The sequence below is a fragment of the Ambystoma mexicanum genome, chromosome 2q (assembly GCF_040938575.1).
Source record: "Ambystoma mexicanum isolate Mex_15411 chromosome 2q, UKY_AmexF1_1, whole genome shotgun sequence".
Taxonomy (NCBI): Eukaryota; Metazoa; Chordata; class Amphibia; order Caudata; family Ambystomatidae; genus Ambystoma; species Ambystoma mexicanum.
Genome location: NC_090924.1, coordinates 752355211 through 752369705, shown reverse-complemented (window position 1 = coordinate 752369705; position 14495 = coordinate 752355211). Strand labels below are relative to the sequence as shown.

General features: G+C 43.6%; 1 protein-coding gene across 2 annotated transcripts in view; it reads left to right on the top strand.

The window, feature by feature from the left end:
• The window catches only part of PTPRN2 (protein tyrosine phosphatase receptor type N2), a 3479756-nt gene that overhangs the window by 61299 nt on the left and 3403962 nt on the right, over positions 1-14495 (top strand). The gene's annotated exons all lie outside the window — the stretch shown is intronic.

Here is a 14495-nt window from a genome sequence, read left to right as displayed (position 1 = left end):
GAATGGACAGGATTGGGGCCGAATTTTATGCAAATTACAAGCAGATCCTGAGCCCCAACTGCTGAAGCTGTGGGAGGAGCTGTCGGGAGGTGGGACATTACCACTCTTGTTGAGGGATGCAGTGATATTGCTGAAACCTGGAAAGCCGGAGGAGAAAAAGGGATCTTACCACCCACTCAGGATTTCCAGGAACGCATGGGTCACAGCCCACTAATCCTGCTTCTATATATGCGAGTCCGAGCAGCCTTTGATGCAAAATGGCCAGGTTTTATAGAAGAACCCTCCTCGCACAAGTACATAGGCTTAATGTATGCGGTACAGCTATGTAATAAGTTTATCACAGTATTGTATGAGACTAAGGAGGCTTCAACTAGGTCATGGCGGGGGTGGTCGGAGAGCACGGGCATGACATCACAGATGAGATGTGGTATAGGGCATGCACACTGACCATAGAGGTATCGTTTTACTCCAAGTACAGATGAATACGACTCAAGATCTCACATAAATTTCATTGCACGCCTGTGATATTGAATAAATTCAGCGGGGCGGGGGGGAGTATCTCAAGATGCCCCAGGTGTAAGTCCATAGGTGGATCACATGCACATTTTCTGGTCCTGTGCGCAGCTAACATTTTATTGGTCGGGGTACATGTAGAATTATCCCTCATGATTGACTCTGAAGTAAAGGGCGATCCCTGTTGGACCCCGCTGGGCTGCTACAGTGAGGAGGGGTCTTGAGGAACAAGTTTCCTCATATTGGGTACTCTTGGCCAATAGGGCAATATAGCTGAGATGGAAGCAAAAGATGCTGCCAACACTTGTGAACTGGCGTACACCTGCCAATGAAAAGGAGGACTTTTACGCTGCGCTCCAGCCTGTTACGAATCTACCCAATGACATATGGTTGTACTGTCATGCGCATCTATTGCAGCACAGCAATGGGAGTACTGTACGCAATGGACCTTAATATTAGAAAATTAGTTAATTGTGTGTAATGATTCTTTACCTCCCACTTACACCCCTGCGGAAACAACACACAAACCTGTCATGTGAAATTGTTGGTTTATATATTTTTTCGCGTGTGTACAAACATGTTTATGTTGTATGATATCCCAAGCACTTAAATGAAGGAATAACCCTCCCTCCCCCATGAACCCTGGATGCACCATCTATGCTTTTGCTCTGGTCCCAGCTCTGATTCAAAGTCCAATTTGTTCACACCTGTTCAAGGTGTTGTTTGAAGTTCATTCTTTCTAAACAATGTTCCATTCATGTAGGTGACATGGAACTAAATGTTAAAACAAGTATCCAGATCAGATAAATTGCTATATTGCGGCAATGATTGGCACTGGCCATGTGATAAAGTGATGTAAGCTTCACAAGCAATACAGTCGGTGCTCCAGATAAGATTTGGAAGTGCAGGTATTTTGCTCCCTATTTTTTAAATTTGGGAGTAAGATTGTTTTTAGGAGGTAAAAATGTAAGTTCAGTTGCCAATGCAAGCATTTTATAAGCGAGTACAACTATGTTTTAAGTGGAAAACGGAAATGGTTTTGTAATCATTATTTATTTTCACCTAGTTATTCATACACAAAGGTACATGTTTATGTCTACCGATAAGGCATTAATATTGGAAATGGTTTCCTGTGGTACTACGTTGCACTGCGGTCCAAAGAAATTTATGGAGCACATGTTCATATGTGTCTGTTTCCCATTTTTGTTGGGAGTATTCTTACTCCCTATGTTTATTTTTTGGGAGTATTTGCCTATTTTTAGGGAGTAAAAGTGGCCGTCACACCCCTCGTCTGTAGGGCTGAATACCGTCCTTTGATACTTTCTTAAATGTGCGTTTCAGGCCTTGTTTTCTGAACCTTTCCATCTGTTCTGTGTAAATCACCAAGACGCTGCAATATGAATTCTGTGGTGATCTGGCAATGCCGACTACATGCCACACACCTGAAGAGCAATTGAATCAGGAAGCCATTGTTACCTTTCATTGTAATTTATACAATGATGGGCATTGTAGTAACTATTTTAAAGTTCACTCGCATGACACTTGCTCTGCAAGCAACCTCATTCCCTCAACCACTCATTGACAGAATCCACCAATAAAAACAGAATGTATCCTTTAACACAGGTGAGGCAGTGTCTCATAAAGACTGCTTTGGGTGTGCCTGCCAAAAGAACTTCCTTTTAATTAGAAGAGCCATAGTAAACCTCGATTTCTCCTACTATTGGTTAGACAATATGATTTTTATTGCTAAATAGTACCCAATTGTGAAGAGAAAAAGAACAATTGAAGACAACACTACAAGTTATTTAGGGTATCATCAATGCCAAGGTCTTAGATTTGGGTATTTGGGGACAGGGCCATTATTAAAGGGCACCCGGATTCTCAAAATTAAGAATTAACTGAAAATAGAAGCCCTTGTAACCCCTATTGCTTTGGTTTCCAATTGCAGAGGCACATTTTGCCACCAAATTTCAGTATGGTTGATGTAGCATGATGGTTTTTCAAAATATTTTATTTGCTTCAAATATTTGTGGGGTATTGGGAACAGGCTGCAGTGGAGTGCATTTAGGTTTCAGAGCAACACTTTAATCTTTACAACCTCTTCTTTGCAGTAGCCACTTTACTGTGCAAATTAGGAGACAATATACATGGCAGCAATTATCGATTTGTGTGTGATTCCTGCAAGTCGATTTCATCAGGAATGGTTGTGTACAGTGCATATATATATATATATATATATAGTCCAAAATTGATGGTTTGTGGCTTGGCAGAGGTGAATGGACCTGAGAGGCGAAGGTGAAGGCAGGTAGCATTTCAGAAGTTTCCAAATTTTTGTTATATAAAGAGGTGTGACATGTGTGCATGAAAAAATTGCCGGCAACGGAATTGAAGCAACAGTGTTGACCGGGAAGGGAAAAGGAGTAGATGAATTCATCCCCCGCATTTCACTCATTCTGACCGATATGCCATTCAGTTTCAAGCGCCTACAGTTCCCGGTCAGGCTGGCATTCGGTATCAAGATCAACAAGGCACAGGGCCAGTCAATCCAGTGCACTTTTGCCAACTTGGAATCTCCATTTTTCTCCCACGGGCAGTTATATGCCATGTGTTCTAGAGTGGGTTCCCCAAATCAGTTGTATGTCTATGCACCGACTGGAAAAACAGAAAATGTTGTTTATGAACAAACCTTACAATGAACATGTACTTTGGTGGAATTAAACTTTAGGTCCATAGTTGTTGATACTGTCGGCATCATGTCACCCATCTTGCTGCTCAGGAATCTCCATGTTGTTCTCATGTACAGTTATAAGTTTCAGAATGAGTTTTTAAGAAAAACAAAAAATGGCTTAGTGGAGTCTTTATAAGAAAACATTTTAAAAATATTAAATAATCTAAAAATGCAGTGCATTTTTTCTTTTCACCTTTCTTATGGAGCCTTTCTGAAAAGCATAAAGCTACCTTAAGGTGTTTCTAACAAATGGTACCTATGAAAACATGAAATCCCGGGCAACGCCAGGTATATAAGTTTGTATATTATATAGGCTACAGCCGTACATATTTTTACATTAAGAGACTAATAGCAATATCCTGTGGCTTTGAAATGCGTGCCTCCTTCATAGTGTGTGGTGTCAGGCACTTACTGTCTGTTTCCAATGAAAGAATTTCAGGGTGATAAGAGGCCGAAGTTGGCTATGGCATAACGTTTGCTTGATTCTTCCTAACATTTCAGAACAGATGGTGATTTTATATTATCCAAGAGTGTTCCTTCCCATCATACTTCTTTAAATGCATTAATTTGCAAAAAGGGCAAGCATACTCACACATCGCCATTAATGTGATTTAAGGTAATTCATTTTGTTTATTTTGTATGTAGTATTATACAGTGGCAGAATTAGCAACTTTTAATACAGATCGTAATCAAATGCGTAAAATCCAATAAAAAAACAAGATCAAGGAGACAAACCCAAAAAACAAATAAAATGCAGCAACTTAGTTAATTAAGCAGCACAGTCTCCAAGCTGATAGCCATAGCAAAGGAGGACCAGAACATCAAGTGTTCAAGACAGCAGTTCCAAAATGGCCACTGTTTTCCTCCACAGAATGGTAAAGTAAATGATGCTAGCCTCATGATTTCCATTCATGAACATAGACCACAATTCAGCAGTGGAGTGTGGTCCCATCAGGCCAGCAGCTAGCAAAGCATTCCACCGAAGATTCTAAATAGAATCACAGGACAACAAAAGATGAATGAAAGACTCCAATTGGGGTACCCCACACAGCCGACAGTGTCTATTGTCCCTCGGTATCATAAGCCAAGCCCCCACTGTCTCTAGTGTTCTCACAATGTTACATTTTAGTTTAAGGTAGTCCCATACCAAATTATTGCCCACAGAGCGATGTATATAGGTTGGCTTTTTTCCCGTTCCTGCAGATATTCAACAAAAGCAGTAGCTTTGGTTTTTGTTGCTAAATTAACAATTAGCTGTTCTCGGCTGTTGCTATTCTAGGTAGCTTTCATAATCCCTTTGAAAACATTGAGCAGCACCTCTATGACAGGCTCCAGCCCTAGTGCCAGCCGGTTTATCACGATGATACTAAGTCTCACTAAGTGGCTAGATGACATCATGCTTGCTCGCGTTATCAGCCCCTTCAAGGTATTTGGTGGGGCATTTGGTATCTTCCAAATCTACTAATTTGGTATCTACTCAAATCAAATTTGGTATCTACTAAAGAGATTGCTGAGACTTCCTCCTCGGACCTCAATAGAAACGGTCCACCTTGAACTGGATGTTGTCCCTATCCATATTAAAGCTCATCTCTGCTATCTTTACACTTTTTCCCCTCACCTTACAGTCTAAGTGGATGCTCAGAAATGAATATTCCAACTGGAACCCCCTCCATCTCCCAGCAGGTAGTTTTAACCCTTGCGTGAGCTGGGCTGAAGACCATGATTTTGGTTTTGGAGATATTCACAATAAGTGAATTGATGTCAGAATAGGCTTTCAGAAGGGAGAGGGATGCCTGTAGTCCCCAAGGCGAGAGGTCCATCAAAACAAGACCACCCGCATACCCCATCTACTGCAGGCAGGCAGTGCCCAGCTTGGGAGGAATAGAGGTGGTGTTCGAGATGGCCCCCCCCAGAAGGTAATTAAGTAAATATTAAGTTGGGAGATAATATAGAAGTTGGTCTATTGGTTGTTAAACACAGTGCACGGCTGACAAAATGGAAACTGAATGTGTACCAACTGTGAATTATGTTGTCCCTTTTTGATTTCATGCCACCTAGGCCAGTGTGCCGAAGCAGTGACAGACATTTTACAGGACACGTTGAAGGAACCTCCTGATGGCGAGCCTGCAAGATGCCGCCAGAACCAGAACGTAGGGCGTCTGGTCCGAAATAGGAATAGCAAGTTAGCATGCTATTGTCAAAAGAAAATATCTGAAAGGTCGGTACCTAAACCCGAAGTAAAACATCGAAGGAGGAGAGGGGCATTTGATTAAACAGGGCAAGCTTGGCGTGACCCTCTGACGGAGCCAGTCTGCCAAATTGTCCATTTGTAAATGCAACAAAATCAGAACCAGTGGCAGGATAGTCAGCTATTTGGGAGCTATACTGGAACCCTTTTGATATGTCAGTCTACATGGACAGAAGAACTACTTTGATGCTAGACAACTAAAACCGGTATTTTTCAAGAAGGGTTGCAATCCTATTTGAGTCCAGTAAAGCGTCCTGTGGTTATAAAAACACAGATAACAAACAAACATATGCACGTAGGCACACATGCCCTCCCTGTGCACAGATGTCTACATTCATGTTCAGCCACCCCAAAATGTTTACTTTCACAGTGCTATTCTTCAGAAGTAAACTCCTCCCACCCAGTCCTTCACACAACTGCATACCGCATAGACAGCATAGACGAGCGGCCCAATGGTTGAGATGGGACCCTGACACACTCAGAGAGACACCATCTACCTAATATGAATTAAAACACACACTAGCAATACCACCAGGGTCCAAAGCACAATTAGCCCACAAAAAGCTGAATGCTCATAAAATCCTTCTGGCTTGGTTTGGGGTAAATTCAATACGGAACAAATCACCCGAACACAACATATTTCAGGTAGCTACAACAAGACTAAGTACAAGATGTACAATGTTATAAGAATACACTCAGTCATACTGTGTAAACGATCAGGTACAAATGCTAAGTGTGCTAGAATGAATTTACCTTGAAATATTAAGTACATAAAAATGTATCCCGAAGAATATGAATGCCTGTAAATAGTGTTTGTTTCATATCTGTGGCCGAGTTATAAACCTTTTTTTAAACAGGTGCTAAGCAATTTTAATAATTAGCTTTTCTATAGATTCTGCGGTTTCATGGAACTTTAAATTGTAGGTGTTGCTATTATACTATTTAATGCTACTCAGTTAATCTCCAAGGCAGGGATCATGACCACGCCAGCCATGGCTGATATACTCCTGTGTCCTTTCTAGTGAGAAAACAAAAACAAAGAGGTGATGGCTGGAAGGTTTAGAATGAATCTTTACCACTGGCGTTGCTCTGGGCAACCCTCCAGACCATCGTTCTTTGCCTGCCAAGCCATTACAGAAGGGGAAAGACCATATTTAAATCAGGCTTGGTCCCACCCCAAAAGGGGCAGTCCAGCCCGAACTGCTAGGTCACATCCCTTCTGCACGAGACCACAAGCATCTCCAAACATGTTTCGGCCTTGTTGGGCCTCATCAGTGAGGAGTAGCTTGGGTCTCTAGGCCCGGCAGGCACGAGACCCACGTCTGGGCATATCCGTCCCACTCAGGGTGACAAAGCAAAAACAAAGAGGTGATGGATCAAAGGTTTAGAATGAATCTTAACCTCTGGCATTTCTCTGGGCAACCCACCAGACCATCGTTCTTCACCTGCCAAGCCATTACAGAAGGGGAAAGACCATATTTAAATCAGGCTTGGTCCCACCCCAAAAGGGGAAGTCCAGCCCGAACTGCTATGTCACATCCCTTCTGCACGAGACCACAAGCATCCTCAAACATGTTTCGGCATTGTTGGGCCTCATCAGTGAGGAGTAGCTTTGATCTCCAGGCCCAGCAGGCACAGGACCCCCGTCTGGGCATACCCGTCCCACTCGGGGTGACAAAGCAAAATCAAAGAGGTGATGGCTGGAAGGTTTAGAATGAGTCTTAACCTCTGGCATTCCTCTGGGCAACCCTCCAGACCATCATTCTTTGCCTGCCAAGCCATTACAGAAGGGGAAAGACCATATGCAAATCAGGCTTGGTCCCTTGTATCCATGCAGAGTGGACCTGGCCTAGCAGTTCAGGCAGGGTTTGATTGATTGATTGATATTTTATTTCTATTGCGCTCGTACACAAGTGTTTCAGAGCGTGACAAGGCAAGGGAGGGGAACAGGGGAGAACAAAACCGCGATCTTACTAGGCCCAGTGACATTGAGAACGCGCAAGTGCATGGGAGAGGGGGAAGGGGAAAAGTGCATGGGAGGGGGGAGAGGTGGAAAGTGTGAAGCAGAGGAGAAACAGATAAATAACAATAAATAAATAATAAAGGCAACAAACAGTGGTAATGCAGCCAGCAATTTCCAAGTGCTAGGTTTAAGGCAGCAGACAGGGTAGGTCCGATAAGTGCAGGAAGAAAAAGGGGGGACTGTATGGGTACAGATACAGACCCCAGTGCAAGGGGTGGCCCGGAGGCAGTGCGGGAGGGTGGCAGGATGAGCAAGTACCTGGGCCCAAAACACAGAGGGTGCCAGGTGCACGGTGCCAAGAGAGAACAGATCAGCAGGGGAGAGGGGGAGCGAAGGCAGAAGAAAAGAGGAAGGTCTTGAGGTGCTTCCGGAACCGGAGATGGTTCCCATTAGTGGCAGTACCTGACTGATTTGCATATGGCTGGACCCCTTTTGCAATGGCGCACACAGGCTAAAAAACGGTGGTGTGGAAGGTTGCCCAGAGCAAAGCCAGTGGTTCAGATTAATTCAAAACCTTCCACCGATCACTTTTTTGGTTTCAGTTTCTCTCCCTATGTGAGAGAGGGTATGCCCAGACGTGGGTCCGTTGCTCGCTGCGCCATAGGGAACCAAGCTGCACCTCACCGAGAAGGCCCAACAAGGCCGAAACATGTCTGGGGTTGCTTGTGTTTCCATGCAAAGGGGACCTGGCCTAGCAATTCGGGCAGGGCTGCTCCCATTAGTGGCAGTACCTGACTGATTTGCATATGGCTGGACCCCTTTTGCAATGGCGCAGACAGGCTAAAAAACAGTGGTGTTGAAGGTTGCCCAGAGCAATGCCATTGGTTCAGATTAATTCAAAACCTTCCACCCATCACTTTTTTGGTTCCTGGCTAGTGAGCCCAACCCATAGCAGCAAGGGCTTAGCATACTGAGTTTCCTGACAGGCTTGTTGGAATACTGGATAATGTTTAGGGTAACAGCAGTAGAGAAGAATATTGTCTTGTAGACTGTAATAATTTTAATAATCTACTAGTGCCATAGAGTTGCTTTAGGGTGATTTGTTGTGTGACTCTGGGCTTCAGGTAATCCATGCTTAGAGTGCTGGGGTGTAAGTGTGTATGGTTGGAGAATGCAGTGCTTAAGTTGTAAAGAAATAAGTGCCAAGGCCCAAATATCTTCTAGCCATCCTGTGACACTGCGGATGCGCAGTTCCCCACCACTGCTGCCACCACCCATAGGTGCTCCCCACAGTGTCGCGATATACGGGTTTACACTACAGCTTGCACCTGCACATTGTGGTTGCAGAATGCACTGACTATCACCACTTCATAATTAAAGTGAGACAATAAGTGCCCGGGCTCAAACATAAGTGCCAGGGCTGAGCTCTGGCAAACACCCCCACCAATTAAGCACTGGGAGAATGTCCATGGTGGAGGACGTCATGTGCCAGCGGGGAGGAGATTCTGATGGTGGCCCTCTATTTTTGTGACTGTGTCATAAGCACACCTGTTTAACAAAAACAAGCCTGAGGTGGGGATGCCGTGCACAGGGTGATTGTTTAGGCCACACATGATGGTGGTGAGTAGGCACAGTGGCGGATGCATGTGTGTTTGGAATATGATCTAAGAGAGGGCAGATCATTGTAGTTCTCCGTGTGAAGGTTACTGATGTGATCCTGGTGCTGTTTTCTTCTTTTAGCATTTTCTAGCTTCATTGGGAGTTATAGAGGATGGCAAGCGCAGAAACGTATTTAAGTGTTTTTTCTTCATTCTTTTTATTAGCATTTAAAATATAACAAGCACTGTGTGCTAAACTTTGCCACTGTCCCCCCACCCACTCCTGGCACGGTCACACAATTCTTTTACTACATTCTGAGCAGTTCGTCTTCAGTAATATTTGCATTGACCAATTTTGCGTCCAGTTCTTCCTGTCATATTGTGGGTATGGTTATGCCTCCCATAAGTTCGTTTATGTGCTCCTTTCTTGGCGCATTCCCTCCTTCATTTCAATATTCACTTAAGATGCGGTAGAGTCTCTCTCCCCAGTATCAGACTGTCCGATCAGGAGGTGCGTGTAGGCGTCCCACATATTCCTATTGCTACTTCGGCTGCAATTCATCGAATCCCATCCATTTTCCATATCATTACAATTTAATACATCTGTATTCTAATGTGAAATTTTGGGCTCTTCCCCCCCACCCCCCCACCCCGCAATATAGCTACCCGTCTTTTGGCTAGTATCAGGAGCAGCCCAGCCAACCTCCAGGTGTGTTTGTGTAACATTTTAGTGTAACATAGCAATGCCATCATCGGGACCAGGTCTATCTTCTGACCCACGACTCCACTAACCGTCTCAAATACCTGTCTGTGGGATGTTTTTACCCATGCATCCGAGCCCTACCTCAAAAACTGTGCAGTACCGGCATTAAAAACATCATGATGGCCAGAGCTTCCCAGAAAATGCCCAGGGAAAGGCATGAAGAATAGGCTGCCACCCATTTTTGCCGATGTTATGGGCACAGAAGGACACTGCCTAAAACCACCATTGGACTACCCACACCGTAGTCTGAAACCATTGGGAATGGCAATGCTGATTGCCAAAAGCAACCTAGAATTGTGGGGAATTCATTTTCTTAAATCCCAAAAATGGGTGCATTACCAGTACTCACCACTATCAGAAAGCCGGCGTTTTAAAACCACCAGACTTTGTGTAAAACTGAATAGATGAACCCAAAGCAGGCCAAAGAAAGACTTACTGAGAGGTGGATACAATGTAAAGTTATATTCTGAAGTGACTTGAAGGTTTATAACAAGACTGGCTAAGCTGTGGATTTCAGCAGTTTGTAACGCTTACCTGGACTCTGCGGGGACACTCACGATGGAACTACGTAACACAGTTCTTCTCAATTGGTGTAGCTCCCAATCCTCCCTTCAACCATACGAATATGAGTTCCTAGGACAAACACAAGAGATTTCTAAGAATTTTGATTAGCACTTCTATGGAGTTTAAACTAATTCTACACTCTCATATAACACTTCAGCTTTTCTAATTACCTTAGGAATTTATGTTGTTAGCTCTCCATCCTGCATCTGTGCAGGGGCGCTAGTTCTGAAGAGGGGAGATGGTGCTAACTAATGTAGCTAGGAAGGAAATTTTCACTAATGTTCAATAAACTGGAAAGGTACAGCGCACAAATAATCACACAACAGATAAGAGTGTGAAACCAAGATAACTGCGCCGGACTGAAGTGACTGGAATTAGGACTGGGAAATTTAGGAGTACCTAAAGTGTGAGAGGAATTTCTACACCCACGCATTCATGGGCACCACAACCGGAAAACGAATTTACCTCAGGAAACACACTCACAACCCCGAAAGCGTTCAAGCCTTTGAAAATAAGTGAAAAAGCATACGGCAAACATGCCATACAAGGCTTGTGGCGAACTCAAACAATATGTAAAGAACACACGCCAAACTAAGATCCAAAGCTAAGGAACACTCAGTAGCTAATGAAGCGCAAACCCAGCTCCATACGTTACGCGCAACAAATGCTCAGTAACTGATTACAACGCAACACTGAACTTCACAATATCATGGGAAAAGTTATGCTGCTTCAGAGGATAAGAGCAAAGATACTTGCGAAACATTTCTGACAGGAAACTCTTGAATTATGGAAGTCGTTCCGTGACTGGAAAATGACGGGGCTAAAGGAGTGACCGGAATGAAGTCTGTGACGAGAGTTCCAAACACCGACTGTGGAAGATACTATGACTGGAAATTGTAGGAATTGCAGGGAACTCAGGGAAACAATAACGGGCTGAAAAGGGAACCAAATGACAGAAAGGGAAGTGTAACTAGTGGCGCTGGAACGTGACAGGACCTAAAGCTGGACAGCGGCAAGCGTTGACTGGATTCTTTCCGAACGCGAAGCAGGGAATGCTCGAGGGGAGGGGCTTAAATAGGAGGAGAGAGAAAACAACTAGACCTACACTGCGCACTCTACCAGCATAAACCAGGCAGCCCTGTTGAGTGTTGGGAAGTACTGCCCATGCCTAACACTGCCCTGAGTTGCTTTTTCTTAACATCCACGAATGGTAGATTGAAGACCAATTCTTTTTGGACGCAATTGTAGGAACTTTTGCTGTGATCATGACACAGTTTAAGTAAATTTGGACTGAAAGACACTAAAAATCTAAATGTTTAAAAGAAATGAGTGACCTACTTTTGAGTGTCACATAGGTTGCAATTGTTTAAATGTCATAGTTTTAAACTTAGAATCAGCATTTTAGCTGCATATGTAAAAAATGGTTAGTTTATTTGAATGCAGAAAACTGGGTAACTAAAAGTGACATTAGCTGGGGCCTGGCTTAAGGAACTGAATTCTGCCCACCAGCTACCCCCGACAGGAGATGAGACTTGCACAACAGCTGTGTTCCCAGGCCTACCTGCCTTTTGCTGCTCCCACCAAAAGGGATATGACACTTCCCTGATTGAATTACCTGGGCTCTGCAGGAAATTGAACAAAGCCCTGTCCTGACTCAGGCAAATGTTTTATTACGGGGGCCGTAAAGTGGCTTCCTCCTGAAGGAAAGGGGAGGAGCACTGCCTGTGAGAGCAAGCTGGCTTGGCAGAACTGGAAAAACCAGAAATTCAACCTTGTGCTGGGGGGAAACCACACCCCTTTGGGGCCAGAACATAACTCTAAAAAGATGGATCATTCATAGAGCGGACTTGTGAAAATTATTTAAATGATACCATAATTCTTGTGATTTTTCTGCCCACATTTTAAGAGGTTTTTAGAACCGGTGGCATGATCTGGGGGCAAGCTAGCAGTTAAGAGGGTATTACTTAAAATGTATGCATGTTAAAAATCTGACACTTCATCAATTAATGTCCATACTCCTTGCGCACATGTGTGTAAATTTGGGGTAATGTCCGATATTGCGAAACCAGTTAAAAAGTGCAAATGTCGCCATTTCTGAATGCAAGCTCCCAGGAAGAGCAGATTTGGACAGGGTATACCTCCTGTGATATGTGATGGGTGCATGTAATTTTAAACAAATGTGTACCTGTGCAAATATGTCTTTTGGGTCAAAATATAGATTGTGTGTAATTTGACAGGGGAGGGTTCTCTGTACCATAAACAGACCTCATCATGATGACACTCCATTTCATTCCCCCAATCAAGGGGAAGAGGATGAAGTGGCCAATGACAAGTGGAGAGGGGTAGAGCCTAGTGATGCTGCACACACACCCATTTTCAAAACACATAAAAGCAGACAGTCAGGACAGATAGGGACATTCAATTCCATTTGCTGCAACGCGCTCTGCCGGACCACACAACATCCAGAAGATACTAGATTCAATACTTAGACTTTAAAACTCCAAAGAACTTGATTCAGAACTCAAAGCAAGGGCCTAAACCCACAAACTGAGAGCTCTTCTCAGTGGGCCTCAGCATCCAGCAAACCTAACAGCGATAGCAACTTCCAGGAGCCGTGCAGATCAGCGCTGGGTCCAGAGAAAGCTGTGCAGAAAGATCCAGAAGCAGTGCTGTACCCAGAGAAAGCAGAGCAGTTCGCAGAACCAGAGGCAGAGCAGAGCTGACCCAGATCGTTGTTCGCAGAACTAGAGAGCTGACCCAGACGCTGTGCGCAGAGACCGTCCGTGGCGAGTGAAGAAAACCTGACCAGATCCGTGGCGAGGCCCATTTATTTCAAAAATATATTGTGAGTACCTCGCAGAACTGTGCAGAACCAATCTCTTAGTTAAAATAATATAATTCAATCTATTTTAATCTAACCAGAACTGCCTCCTAACTGTCACCTGTCATTTTCTAGTTGCTAGCTGTCACTTGTCTTTTTGAACTTTAAAATTTCAAATCTGAAAAACGACCTTTACCATATCGCTCATATCTCCGTGACCGTTTGTCTTAGAGACTTGCAGTAACTTTCCTCTGAAAGCTTGGAATCGTGGCTTTCCTACGAACATAGAACCGCATACCCCCCCACGATACTTTTGCCGCAATCGCAAAAAACGCACTCGCGAATTTGCCGCGATTTGCACATTTCTCCACGTGTGAAAACAGCAGTTTTTTTTGCTTTCCTTGCTAAAAATTCGTTTGCCTCTTAAGAACCATCCCTGAATCATTGCTAGAGTGAGCCTGGACTAATATTAACTAGATACCACTCACCCTGAACCTCTAGAGGGAATTAAAAGCATTTTAGCATATTTTTCACTTCATTGCCAGCACATGTAAAAGCATTTTGGGCCTGTGTTTCAAACTTCTGTAGTCTAAGCTTGCTGGGGTGAACTGAATTACATTTGATTGCATTTCTGAGAACTGTGTGCTTTCCTTCCATTTCCTTGCATTGCATAAAGGGGGGAGGGGATTGCCAGAGAAAAGTGATTACATTGTTTTGTTGAAATCATATTGAGTATTTTCTGTATTGCATTTTTCATTCAAAATTACATCCATCTGAACTTATATATATTAAGTATTCTCTACCACCTTATTCTTCTGTTCCTATTCACAAGTGTGCTAGTGCCAGACTATCCATTATTGATTACTGATCAGATTAAGTGTGATATCCAATTATTAATTTATTATAAAGTGTGATATATATCTATATTTTTTCAATTCTCAAATAAACCTTTTAAACTTGCGAAACAGAACTACTTCTTGGCTCAGTGGGGTCAGGGGGATTCCAAGAGAGGGGTGTTATATAGGGGTAGTCATCCAGAACGCATGAACTGGACATAAAGATATATCAATAAGGGCTTTCATTCAGTATTCTAGACTAGGCGTTGACTTAGCTGTAGGGTTGAATTGAATCCTCTTACAAATTGGGGGCTCGAGCGGGACGTTTGGGTTAGATCTACCATTTGTGCAGATTAATACAGCGTGCCAGCTGACCAGATATACATATCCGGTCGGATCACCACGCTGTGTTACGCTGTAAAGCACTCCTCAAAGGAACGCTCTAAGGAAAAGGTCTGTTT